Here is a 15,480-nt window from a genome sequence, read left to right as displayed (position 1 = left end):
TGCTCTTGGGCTTGATATTAACATGCAATCTAGGGGTGTAGAGATAGGAAATCGATGTCACAACTGGGTAATTATTATACTTTATAGTGATGAACATTCATGAATTCGCTAAGTAATCTTCGATAATGCTAATCGTCTTTCGATCTCAAAGAATCTACACATAGACTCTTCATTATGTCTCATCTAAATGAGAATCTAAACAATCCAATACCTTAATCTATTCTCTCTATTGATGCAAACTTAGGGAAATAGATGTGACCCATAACCTCTATTTTTAAGTAAATTAAATAAAACACAACTAATTTTCTAGTGTTGGATAACTACCCACTCCAATAAATCTCTTCCGAGCATCGACCAAAGATCTAAAAAATGAGTAAAGTTAGCAACCTTAAGCCATAAATTACCCACATGCTAATTACCCAAATAAATGTATTAACAGATGCAAAATTAATCATAACACAATCTACACTACATTATATCATCACCCAATCCCATAATTAAATCAAAAAATTACCTTACACGAAAGCAACCATGGGTAATATGAAATTTCGTAATTACAAGTAAACCCACTCTTGATGGGGAGAAGAATTTAGGGATTTACTCGCATAGTAGATGGGGAGAAGAATTTTATCCCTTCTCTATCCCAATACCATACTAAGTGCAACCCTACTCACATCACACATCACCTCAAATGGCTCACTCTCATTCGGTGAAATAATAATGGGCGCGGACACTACTTCCTTTTCAACAGTCCAAATGCTTTAAGACAGGATTCATCAAAATATAATTTACAGTATTTTTTGAGCAATTTGCACAAAGGATGAGAAATTTTTGAAAAAGTCTTTATAAAACTATAATAAAAACTATCATTCCCGAGAAAACTTCTTACACCCTTGACGGTGATGGGTGGAGTAACCTTCCTTATCACTGGAACTTTGGCACGATGAACCTCTATCCCTTTTTTCTGAGATTCGATGGCCCAACACTATAACTTATTTCACCATAAAGTGACATTTCTCCTAATTTAACACCAAAATTCAATCTTCGCATCTCTTGATCACCTCAGCCAAATTATTCAAGAACCAAACAAAGGAGTCGCCAACCATAAAAAAATCATCCATGAACACCTCAATAGTGTACTCCACCATAACAGAAAATATCGAAGTCATAAATTTTTGAAAGGTAGTCGGTGTATTACATAACCCAAACGACATATTTTGAATGCAAAAAAGTTTTATAAGGACAAGTGGAGGTGATCTTTTCTTGATCTTACGAGGCAATAGATATCTGGTTGTAGCCCAAATAGCCATCAATAAAGAAATACCAACCCTTGGTTGCACGTCTGTTTAACATTTGGTCCATGAAGTTCATGGCAAAATGTTCCTTTTTAGCCCAAGCATTCATATTTCGGTAGTCCATGTAAAATCTCCAGCCGGTCAGTAGCCGCATGAGAACAAACTCGTTCCTTTCATTAGGTACCACAACAATCCTACTCTTTTTTAGACACGCAGTAAATAGGACACACCAACCTGTGGTCCGCAATAGGATAAATGGCCCCAACATCTAACCACTGCATGATCTTCTTTTTCACTACTTCTTGCTTAGGTGGGTTCAAACTTCTTTGGTGCCCAATACTTGGTTTGTGATCTGGCATTAGTTGGATTTTGTGGGAGAAAATATCGTGACGGATCGTAATAATATCTGCAATATTCCATCCAATGGCTAGTTTGAACCTCTTTCTCATTGCCACTGAGAACTCTACTCGATGCCTTTTTTAAAATCTGGTGTAATAATCACCAGCAAAATGTAATCTCTAACCAAAAACTCATGCCTGAGATGAGGTGGTATTGACTAAAGCTCTATTTTTAAGTCCTCCACAATAGATTGCCTCACAGGTTGAGACTCGCGCTGCTTCATGTCCAACTCCAACTTTTTCGGCTTTGAAAGATATTCGTATCTTTCAAGTGCGGCAACCAAAGCATCAAAATCTTCAATAACATCACTTTAAAAATTCATAATGACCGATGCTAATTAATCAACACCTAGTCACTCTTCAATTTGCACTTTGGATAGAATCTCACCTCTGTAGGTTATAGCAGATGTCATTTGGATCTCACCACTATGCTTTATGAACCTAATGATGTTGAAAGTTTATTCTTCATTATTCAAACTAAACTTTGTGTGCCCTTTTTGTATTTCAACTAGTGCACGCCCTGTGGCCTAGACTAATCTCCCTAGAATAATGTGGACCTCACAATCAACCTCACAATCAAGAATTATAAAGTCAAGTTGAAAGATGAACAACTCCACTTTCACAAGAACGTCATTGAGTACACTTATGATCCTATTTATAATTCGATCGGCCATTAGTAACCGCATTGTAGTGGGTTTTGGGTCCCACAAGCCTAACTTCTTGTAAATGGACAGTGGCATGAGATTTATGCTCTCACCAAGATCACACAGCGCCTTCGCAAAGTTTAGCAACCCTATAGTACATGGAAAAGTGAAGTCACCCAGATCCCTCTTCTTCTTCATAAAAAACCTCGTGAAAATAACACTACAATGTTGCATTCAGTCATCAACTTAGCATATCAGGGCATTTTCTCTAAAGCTTCTATCAATGGAACATTGATAGACAACTTTTTCAACTTAGCGATAAACCAGCGATATTTACCATCTTCTGTTTTCTTCACTAATATCTATCGAAATGATGGTGAAGGTCTAGGGAAGAGGACCACTTTCTGAGATAATTCTGCTTCTTTCGATGTTGCATCACACAACTCTGCACTAGATTCTGTTATATCATCTTCCTTTCTCGTATACCCTTCTACTACATACGGCATAGGTGGATCAGTTGTCTACTTACCTCCTCGAGTAGTGACTTACATACATTTCCATCTGTTTTTGGGATATGGATAATGTTTCTTTGAAGAGTTCTAGGTTGGCGTTGGTTCACTATAGTAGACAACTGAGTCATCTGTAGCTAAAGGTTCTTTATCGAGACCGCATGTGCATCAACTTTTTCTCCAGTGCCAGATAGGTAACTTCTCTTCTCCTTAACATTCTCATCAATTTCCTCAAACCTCCTCATCATCTTTTGCATCATATCCTCAATCTGCGACATATTACCTCGACCTTCCCTAGGGGCAACTTCCCGATTTTGAGGCGGAAGATATGGTCCAACCCGATCGTTCCTGTTACAATAGTTGTTCTGGTTGAAGTTGTTGTCGCAGTTGTTTTTCCTATCTCGTACATATTGACCCTCTCAATTGTAACTACCATACTCTAACCATGACTTCCTTCACCTTGGCGCCAATTTTCCAGATAAGAACCTTAGGCATTTGGTTGGAAACCCCAAATCTGATCATTAACTACATATGCATCTGTGGATAGGGGTGGAGGTTTAGTCAAATTGATCACCGCATTCACCTCCTCTACGCCTCCGCTCACATGCCTCAAGACCAACCCCAAATCAATTCTCATATGTGCCAACTCTTCATGAATCTCATATGTGTACTGATTATTTATAGCCTAAACCACAAAGGTGTTTCGCCCTGTGTTAGACTTTCTAGTGCTCCAAGCTTTGTGGTTGCGAGATATCTTCTCCAAATTCTCTGCATTCTCAGCATATGTGCAATGCTCATAGGAGCCACCAACAATAGTATCAAGCACCACTTTATTTTTGTCATCTTGACCTTTATAGAAATACTCTTTTAGTGAATCATCATCAATGCAATGATTCGGTACACCACTAATGAACGCAGTGAATTTGTCCAAGAGCTACTCATCGGCTCTCCAGGTAATGCTAAAAAGTTGTTCACCTTATCCTTGTGATTGAGATTCTTGGACACTGAATAATACCTTGCTAACGACACATATCTCAATTCACCCCATGTACTGATAAATATGTAGGACGCTTGGTAAACCATATATCAACCTAACCTATTAGTGATAGAGAGAACAGTCGCAACCCGATGACATCCATGTCTAGATCTGGTCTACCCACACAACTTTTGGAAACAACTAGAATCTTGGATACATGAGCATGTGGATCTTCTAGTGGCAGTCCAAAAAATAAACCTCTTATAGTGGGAATCCGCATCAGGCTACTCGTCACCACGAATGTATGCCCCGGGGGTAGTGGGAGTAGGACCAGAGGTCTATCAAAGTCTGCAATCTTTACGTTTCCTCTAAAATAGTCATGAGGTCGTGGCGATTCTAGAGGTTTCACTCTAAGGGAGTCTTCTAATTGATTCTCAATGGGTGCCTGATTTTTTGCACCAACTAGTATTCGGGGCTGTAAGATTTCTCCATCACCTATATTCCCTCTATTTGGGTTAACTAGGACCCCTTGATTCTCAATTCTCGGCTAAGTTAAATTCAATTCGGGATCGTAATGGCTGAATGGTTCCCCTTGGATCAGTGTGCTTTACATACATTAGAGCTAGACCTGATAGAGACAACACCACAAAGAAAAAGTAAAATTAGGAAATAGTCGACTAAAGTTCAATACTGTAGTTAAAAATAATTTAAAAGCAAAATTTCCCTGGCTGCGGCGCCAATATTTGATAAGCTCAAATTAAACCTCCCTAAGGAATTAAAGGTGATCTCTATCAAATAAAGAACTCAACTAGTAGGTTGGGGTCGATCACACGAGGAAAAAGGTTTATAGTTAACTTTAACCCATGATTGTCACTTTTTAGTCAAGGTATTTCCGAAACAATAAAGTGAAAGGAGGGGGGGGGGGTTGTGAAACAAATTCCTTTGATGATGAGATCATCAATTGAACAAAAGAAAACCTTGGTTGATATAAATATGAGAAAATAACGACAAAATAATGGACTAATTGTTGTTACATGTGCAGGAGACAAAATAAGAAATCTACATAAAATGGTCTAGTGAAGAAGTCTACGAACCCATCGATGGTATGTCATTCAATCGACGGATTGTCAATGGTGCCCGTAGATCCCAGGTAAGCGTCAAAATTTTTCTAAGTCTAAGAATAATTGTTGAATTGGAAATGGGGTCTCGTGGATCCAATCAGTCAGTGAATCGTCCATACTCGAACGGTTATATGAAAAACCCAATCATTCCAATTCTTCTCACTTTCCATTTTATTTGAAAAATCTTTCCATATCCGTTTCCACCCATTCAATTTCTCCATAAATCACTCCCAATTTCAATACCACATATCTAAAAATCATCTGCCTCCTCACTTTATCAAAATCCCAACCATTTTCTCTAAAGTTTTCTTTTCTTTTCATCCTCAAAAGTCCGGGGATCAGGTTAAGATAGCGTCAGCTTTTTCTTTGGGTTGCAAATCATTGTAGGCACACAACCACAACACTCTTCATTTCTTGTAACATAATTCAATCTTCATTCACTTTGATTTCACATTCCTAGTTGAATTTAGGAAGTCAGGAGTGGAGTGTTGACCTTGGGACTAAATTGGAAGTCACTATCCTTATAACATGCACACCTTAACAAACACCTCACAAACCATGTATCAAGACATTTTAATTCAACATCATACCAGCCCTAATCAATCTTATCACTAGGTATATTTCAACATAACTTCATCACTTAACACAAGTAATAATAATTGAATTAAAGGTTTGGAACATGAAGAGTTACCTAACCTCTCTCAAAATAAATCATCATAGTCATACCATAGACCAACCAATTACATCAAATAGTATGTGTAGTAACATCAATCAATTGTAATTAATACAAGAACTGGGTCAATTGCAACATCACTATCCCAATTAACATCAATTCATAACCTAGGGTTTGGGGAATTAGCTTTCATCAAGATTTAATCAAGAATTTGATCCAATCCCACAATACATTATTATAGTAAATCCATACATGAATTAGAATTGATAAAACAAGTCTAATAATCAAATCATTCTTCAATTCTCATTAATTCATGACCAAGATCCAAGATTTGGGGAATTAGGGTAAGGGAACATTATCAACGTTAAATTGCATCAATTAAAACCAATTAATTAATAATATATACTCAATCAGTCATAGTAAATCCGAATTTATCATCAATTTGAAGTTTAGTAGAAAACCAATTAGAATTGGAAAACCCTTGAAATTGGGTGTTTTAGAAATCATCTTTGAGAGGATCTCTTGAGGAAAGTAAACCCAAGAGTGAACAACCTATGCCTTAATGAAGATTAATCAACTAAATTGAAGTGAAATCCTAGAGAAATTGGTCGTTCTTCTTCAAGCTTTCTTCTTCCTTCAATGGAGGATGAATAGAGAGAGAAACAAGAGAGAGGTCAAATTTGTTGTGTTTTGGTTTGGGTTTTGATTTGAGTGGGTTAATGTGAGGGAAAAATGATCGGAATTAATATAGATATCCCCACCCATGAAATACCCAAATGACCCCTCACTTATGTTGACCCTTTACTGAAGTCAAACTTCAAACCCAGCAAGTCCGCGACTCAGAGCTGTTCCAACATGAATTTTCAAAATTAATTTTCGAGACAGTAGAGTCCTCTACCTTTCCACCACGCGAACTTGATATTTAACAAAAAATCCACCCAAGTTCGCTACGCAGACTTGTTTCATTCATGTACAGATTGGCTGCTGCCTTGGCAGCTTGCCGAGCTAAGTTTGGGGTCCTTCCTAGACCCCTATGGCGACCCTTCAGGGGTCAAACCTGGACATTTTTACTCTGTATACATTATTTAACCTATTTAAAGTTGTTTTAAAAGTTTTAAACCTCATACACCACTCCTAAACCTTTAGGAAAACTAAGGACGTTTCATTAGTTCAATTTGACTAGCTTCTGAACGTCTTGGATGTTTCTTGTCGTTTTTACTCTTAAACTTCCTAAATGACTTATTTACATTATATAAGGTCTGAAAAAAGTTTCCAAACCATTTAGAGACTCAGTTTAGGATCTATATTAGGTGTCAGACTTTCGAAGTGTTACAGTGCCACCCCTCCCCCCCAAGGAACATTCTTCCCCGAATGACACCTAAATCTTTTGGAAGGAAAGGAATGACTCAAGACTAGCTGCCCAACCAACAGTAATACATGATATTTTAAATTACAGTATCAATCATGGAATTTACACATAGCAAGACTCCAATTACTACACATAGATCATAACATCCAAATATGAGGAATTTCCTTCTCACAACATCCTGAGCTCAACATACCTTATATGAGTCAACTATGACAAAACTCAATTTACCAACATGCTTAATTTAACATCATTTCATAAAGACTCACCATACCAAAATGCACAAAATAACTCAAATAATAGGAATTGAAAATTTTCAAGTCACTATGCACAATTCACTGTAATTCACTGTAATGACACAAAAAACGCACATTTTGCAAAACTTCTCTAAAAGTCACAACAACTTCAAATCTAGTCATTATTTTAATTATAATCAAGAACAACTATCCTTCAGTAGGAAAGAGATGACGATAACGGGACTTCATGTCGGCTTTGGCCTCCCATGTTTCTTCCTCAACTAGGTGGTTTCTCCATAACACATTTACGGAGGCCACCTCTTTGTTCCTCAACCTCTTCACTTGAGATCAAGGATTTATACAGGAACCTCCTCACAAGAGAGGTTATCCTTCACACCAATACCCTCAATAGGGAGAATAGATTCGGGATCACCGACACACTTCTTAAACATAGAAATATGGAAAAGCGGATGAAGCGAAGATAATTCACTTGGAAGCTTCAAATCATAAGCAACTTTAGCAAACTTTTGCAAGATCTCATAATGACCCACATAACGAGGGCTCAACTTCCCTTTCTTGCCAAATATAACCACCCCTCTCATAGGAGAAATTTTTTAATACACCTTATCGCCTTCGTCGAATTTAAGGTCTCTTCTCCTATGATCAGCATAAGATTTTTGCCGACTATAGGCTGTTTGCAACCGTTTCCTTATGGTATGAACTTTCTACAAAATCTTATAAATCAAATCGGGACCATGAAGTGAAGACTCACCAACCTCAAACCATCTAATAGGAGATCTACACCTCCTACCGTACAAGGATTCTAATGGATCCATAGAGATGGATGAATGAAAGCTATTGTAATATGAGAACTACACCAAAGGCAAATTCTCATCCCAATTTCCCTTTAAAATCAATAATAGAAGGTCTAAGCATATCCTCAAGAGTTTGAATATTCCTCTCCGCTTGACCATCTGTTTGGGGATGAAAAGTGGTGCTTAACTTTACTTGAGTACCCAAACCCTTTTGAAACCATCTCCAAAATCTAGATGTAAATTGGTGACCCCTATCTGATATGATGGGCAAAAGAACCCCATGAAGACTTACTATCATGTCAATATAGATTTTTGCATAATCTTCTGCTGAATATGTAGACTTAACGGGAATAAAATAAGCGGATTTGGTCAATCTATCCACTACCACCCATATAGATTCATGTTATTTTTGAGTTTGAGTCAAACCTACTACGAAATCCTTATTAACATCTACCCACTTCCCAATATGAATTTGTATTTCTTGTAGTAGACCAGTCAATTTTTTGTGTTTGGCATTCACTTGTTGACAATTGGGACACTTTGTAACAAACTCCGTAATATCCCTTTATAGACCATGACACAAAAATATCTCTCTAAGGTCACAGTACATCTTTGTAGATCCAGGATGAATAGAGTAACGGGCTCCATGATCTTCCTCCGGGATCCTACTCCTCAAACTATCCACATTAGGGAACCAAAATCTAACTTGATACATAAGAACACCATCCCCCTGGAAGAATGACTCATTCATATTTCAAAGAACTGACTCTTTCAACTCAATCAATAATGGATCAAGGTGTAGCTTAGACTTCACCTTAACCACCAAAGACGACTTGGAGTTATGATGTACCACCATGCCACCATTTGGAGAATCTTCGATTCGCCCCTAAACGAGCCAAACTATGAACATCTTTTAATGGGTTCCTCTTGGATTCTTCCATATGGGACACAGTTCCATTGGACAACCAACTTAGAGAATCTGCTACCACATTAGCCTTGCTGGGGTGATAGAGAACATGCATGTCATAGTCTTTATACAGCTCTAACCATCTCTGTTTCAAGACATTCAACTCCTTTTGAGTCAATACACATTGGAGACATTAATGATACGTATACACATCAACATGAACCCTCATAAAGATAATGCCTCAACATTTTCAAGGCAAAAACCACGGCCGCTAACTCAAGGTCATGGGTTGGATAATTCTTCTCATGTACTTTGAGTTTCCTAGAAGCATAGGCTATAACTTTGCCATGTTGCATAAGAACACACCCCAACCCGACTCGCGATGCATCACAATAGATCACAAAACCCATAGTACCCTCCGGTAGAGTCAATACAAGAGCGGAAGTAAGTTTATCCTTCAACATTTGAAAGTTCTTTTTACATGCCTCCGACCACTCAAATTTAACATTGTTTTGGGTCAAGGTTGTCAAGGATGAATCAATAAACGCAAACCCATAAACAAACCTTCTATAATAAGAGGATAGGCATAAGAAACTCCTAATGCCACTAGGATCGAAAGGCCTAGATGAATTTTTTTCACCGCTTGCTCTTCCTTGGATCAATCTCTATCCCTTCACTATAGATGATAAGACTATGAAACTCTACCGACCTCAGTAGAAACACACATTTGCTATATTTGGATAAAAACTGGTGTTCGTTAAGGACTTGTAACATCACCCTAAAATGGTTTGTGTATTAACCTTCATTCTTCGAATATACCAAGATGTCGTCACTGAAGACAATGAAAAATGAATCGAGGTAACTTAGAAAAACCCTATTCATTAGGTCCATAAACGCCGCCGGAGGATTAGTGAGACCAAAGGACATTACAAAGAACTCATAGTGGCTATATCTTCTTCGAAATATCTTCTTGGGAATATCTTAACCTCTCACCCGAAGTTGGTGATATCCCGATCTCAAGTCAATCATGGAAAAGTAACTCGCACCTTGGAGTTGATCAAATAAGTCATCAATCCGCGGGAGAGGATACTTAATCTTGATTTTGACTTTTTTGAGTTGACAGCAATCGATACACATTCTAAGGGACCCATACTTCTTCTTCGCAAACAATACCGGAGCACCCTATGGAGAAATACTATGCCAAATAAATCCCTTGTCTAGTAAGTCTTTGAGTTGAATGTTCAACTCTTTCAATCCTCCCGAGCTACCTGATAAGGAGAAATCAAAATGGTATTTGTATCCGGTAGCAAATAGATACCAAAATCAATTTGCCATTCAGGAGGAATACTGGGAAGATCATTAGGAAAGACCTTTGGAAATTTACTCACTACGCGGACCGACTCAAATGGAGGAATTTCGAAGTCTAAATATTGGACTCTTACTATATGATATAAACACCCTTTAGAGATAATCCTACAAGCCTTCAAACAAGACTTTATACGACCTCTAGGAATATAATTTTCCCCGTTCCACTCTAAAATGGGCTCATTTGGAATGTTAAACCTCACCACCCTCTTTCTACAATTTATTGATGCAAAGAAAGCATGCAACCAATCAATACCCAAAATAACATCAAAATCAAAAATATCAAGTTCTAGTAGTTCAACATGAGTAACTCTATTTGGCAACATTATAAGACATGTTCTATACAACCTTTTTGCAACAAACGACTCACCCACAGGAGTAGTCACCATAAAAGGTTCATTCAAGATATCGGGAAAAATGTCAATCTTTTTAGATACTACAGGAGCAAAAAAAGGCAAGGTAGCACCAGTATCAAGCAAAGCATATACATCAATAGAAAAAACTTTCAACATACCGGTCACCACGTCGGGAGAAGTCTTTTGCTCACCTCTAGCGGAGAGAACAAAAGCTGTTCTTCTTTGGAGCATCATTAGAACCCTTTGCTTGAGATTGACCACTACCCTTTTCTTGACCCTTCAAATTTGGGAAATCTCTAACTTTAGTGCCACTTATTCCACAACCAAAACAATTGCCTGTTCAAACTAAACATCCTACAAAGTTCCCATTCCCACACATAGTACAAGTAGGTTTCTCATTAGGTGAGTTTGAACTCTTTCCCTTTGGGGACCTAGGTTTAGTAACTTTATTATCACGAGACTTAGAGAACTTAGAAGGAACTTGATTAGAGAACCTTTTCTTGAAACTAAGCTTTTCTTTGATATCAAGCCTATCCTTTGAAGAACATACATCAAAAGATCTTTCCTTTTGAGCCTCCCTACTCTTTCATTTAGCCCTTGTCTCTTCCACTTGTTGAGCATGAACCATAAGACGAGAGATGTTCATATTGTCATGTAGCAAGAAGAATGACATTTTTTCTTCAATCCATCCAACAACCCTGTCAAAAATCGGCTCATTTCATCCCTAGGACCAGAAACCAAAGAAGGAGCACACTTTGACAATTTAGTGAATTTAAAAGAGTATATAAGTACACTCATACCTCCTTCACGAAGTTTGATGAAATCCACCACTTTGTCTTCCCTCTTATCCCTAGGAAAGAACTTATCAATAAAAGTCTTCTTGAAGATCTCCCAAGTCACCGGCCCACCCCTTAAATGTCTATTGTCTTTCCATTTGACGTCCCAAGTTTGGGCCACATCGTTGAGTTGGTAAGTGGATACTCGGCTTCCTCACTAGTAGTCAACCCCATAGCATAAAGAATCTTGTAGACTTAATCAATGAACTCTTGAAGTTCTTCCTCAAATTTGGACTCATATAAAGTATGGGGATTCATTCGAGTGAAATCCCTCAAACGAGAGGTCATGGTGCCAACATTTTGGTTTGCTCGGGGTACCACCTCCCGATTAGCTTGGGCCGTCATGGCTTGTGCTTGAGTAGTGACGGCTTGTGCTTGTGAAGTAATGTATTGGAACATTGGTGAAGGTAATACCTTATGTCACCATCTGTAAAAGGTGGAGGATTGATCGGAGCTTTGTAATCATTAGCATTTTCTTCTAGAGGAGGGACTTGATCACCACGGGGAGGAACTCCTTCATCGGAAATCTCTTTCCCAATTCTTCATACCGCGTTCCTTCGAGTATTCATTGCCTATAACCAAAGAACAAGGTTTTGGTGAACGTACACATAAAGTATACTCTAGCGGCACGATATTGGATTTCCATGAAAAGAGAGAGTCTCCTAAGAATCACATAGTTTCTTATTCATAAGTATGGTGCGCTTCACAGTTATGAGTAAGAACATACATAGACGTTGTTGAGAGAGACATATACTCTAAATATATTAAACCTCATGCTCTGATACCATGTTTGTCATAATCGGGAAGCACCCCTTATACGTAAACGGCGTGATGTCCTCTTTGAGGACTAAGACTAGCCTCTTAGTTTATATGATTACATTCATATCTTAAAATGCGTAAAATTTAAAACTTCAAGATTACTTCTATATTGAGATTTACTTAAAACTCTCACTTACACATAATATATATTTATTGAGTATACATATACCCTTCGTATAAGAAGATTACATAGTCTTCTACTTTTATTGAACATAGGTATATAAGATATAACATAGTCTTGAAAGAGTAAATCTTCTCATAACCATCTAAAACAAGAATATCTCAATTGGGCATATCCCATACAAAAATGTAATAGATCCACATATATGTAATACAATTTGTACTCAAATGAAAGGAATGAACATAAGAGTCTTAAAACTAAACAACTTCATAATCTTGATATTGGCATCGCCCTCAGAAAGTGAGGACCTACCCAACTTGGATGGTTGAGGAACTCCAAGTATTCTTAAAAGTCGTCCCAAAAGACTTCAACGACCGGAATCTAAAATATTAGGAAAAAGGGAGAGAAAGGGGTTAGCACATCACATTTACTAAGTATGAGACCATATGCAAATATAATATCAAATCATGTTAAAGATGGACATTTCATTAAAACATGCTATTTCACATTTGAAAAGCCTTATGAACATTCAAGAACCAATACAAGTCATTAATTCATATTCATCAAGTCAATACCATGTATTATACAAGACTAAATCATCTTAAATCAAAGAAAGTAACATGCGAATCATAATTGAACCCATACTCAAATACAACTTTAGCATCAACTCATAACATCGTAAGCATGAATAAGAGTTGATTATAACAAAACCAAAGTAAGACTATTAGTCATGACCCTCATTAAGTACACTTGTGCAATGACCAAGAAAATCCCCATAATCTTACTTGATCAAGTAAACTAACTAGAACAACAACCAATGTCCAACTTCACAAATCATATCATGAAGAATATATAACTTTATACTTTAGCAATATAGACCAAACATATATTCACAAGTGAATTCAACATCATAAGGTGTCTTCAACATATAAGATCATCATATAAATTTATAGGCATATAAATTCACAAGAACAATCTCCTAAGGCTTCCCTCAAGGCAAACTAGTGCAAGGCACAGGTAGAGTCTCATACCCCTACCTAGACTAAGTCAATCCTTTTAAGTCACCTTATTTCGTTTGTACTTCATTACTTCATTTTATTTTAAAGAACACATGACATAACCGACATAGACAACAAGAGATAAGTGTGGAATCCGGTGTTGTAAAACCTTATAACGATGGAAGGTGGTCTACCGGCCAAAGTAGAACCAAACATAAACGTAGCTTTCTAGGTGGATACACTAGCTAGTCTTCCTATAGGTGCAACATAGTACAAGAACTAAGAGATAGGTATGATATCTCTACATGCCATTTGGCTAGAGGAGCCTTCTCTCATGGGAATCCATTGGGTGAGTAAACCTCATAGGGGATTCAACAACTCATATGGAACTATAAGGTGAATCTCCCTCTATGGGAAGTCAAAACCTCCCATTATCAAGTTCACTTGTTGCTAAGCTAGTCCGTTTTTATATTTACTTTAAGAATTCATTAACAATCATAGCTTAGTTTAGGTCATAGGGTTTATCCCTTATATAATCTTCATCATCGTAACTGAATAAGAATTGTAGAAGTACTTTTCTTTCATTAAAATTCATACATGTGAGGTTAGCACATTTAAATAATCACATCATAATAAGGTACATTGATAAGTCATCACAATCTTTACAAAATGTTCAATCCTATCACAAGGTATACTTCAATATAACTTCATCACTAAGCACAAGTAATCCTAATTGAAGTAAATGTTTGGATCATGAAGACTTACAAAATCTCCCTCAAAAGATATCATCATGGTCTTACCATAAATCAAATAATTACATCCAATAGTATGTGTAGTGACACTAATAAATAGTAATTAATAGAAGAACTAGGTCAATTGCATCATCACTATCCCTATTAACATCAATTCATATCCTAAGGTTACTGTAATTAGGGTTCGTCATGAATTCATCATGAAATTTATCCAATCCCAACAATACATTACCCTAATCAATAAATACATTAAATATAATAGATAAAACAATTCTAATAATCAAATCATTCTCCAATTCCGTTAATTCATGACCAAGATCCGAGATTTGGGGAATTAGGGGAAGGGAACATGATCAATGTGAAATTGCATCAATTAACTTCAATTAATCAAAAATATATACTAAATTAATAATAGTAAATCTTAATTTATCATCAATTTGCAGTTTAGAAGAAAACCCATTAGAATTGGAAAACCCTTGCAAATGGGTGTTTTAGAAATCAACTTTGACAGGTACTCTTTGGGAATGGAAATCCAAGAGTTAATAACACATACCTTAATGAAGATTAATACACGAAATTGAAGTAAAATCCTAGATAAATTAGTCTTCTTCTTCAAGCTTTCTTCTTCCTTCAATGGAGGATGAATATAGAGAGAAACTAGAGAGAGGGAGTTAGTTTTGATTTGGGTATTTGATTTGATTGGGTATATATGAGGGAAAGCTGATTGGAAATAAATATATTTAACCCCCATGAAATACCAAAAATATCCCTCAAATAAGTTGACCCTTTAATGAAGTCAAACTTCAAAACAAAATTTGAGATTTTCATAGGGTGGCAAGTCTGCGACGCGGAGTTCCTCCCGCATGAATTTTCTAAACTAATTTTTGATACATGAGAGTCCGTTACCTGCCTGTGACGAAAAATTGATATTTGACCAAAAAGATACCCAAGTCCACGAAGCGGACTTTTCTCATCCATGTACAAGTTTGATGTTGCCTTCGCACCTTGCAAAGCAAAGTTTGGGGTCCTTTCGTGGACCCCTAAAGTTACCATTGGGAGGTCTTACCTGGATGTTTTTACTCTATAAACATAGTTTTACCTCTTTAATGTATTTTTACATGTTTTAGATCTCATACTTCACTCCTAAACCTTTACAAAACCTAAGGATGTTTCACTAGTTCAATTTGACTAGCTTCCGAACGTCTTGAACGTTTCTTGTCGTTTTGATTGTTAAACTTCCTAAATGACCAATATATATTATATGAGGTCTTAATATAGTGTACTCACCTTTAA

Source organism: Solanum pennellii, chromosome 1 (genome assembly GCF_001406875.1).
Source record: "Solanum pennellii chromosome 1, SPENNV200".
Lineage (NCBI taxonomy): Eukaryota > Viridiplantae > Streptophyta > Magnoliopsida > Solanales > Solanaceae > Solanum > Solanum pennellii.
Note: the sequence above shows the minus strand (reverse complement) of the source record.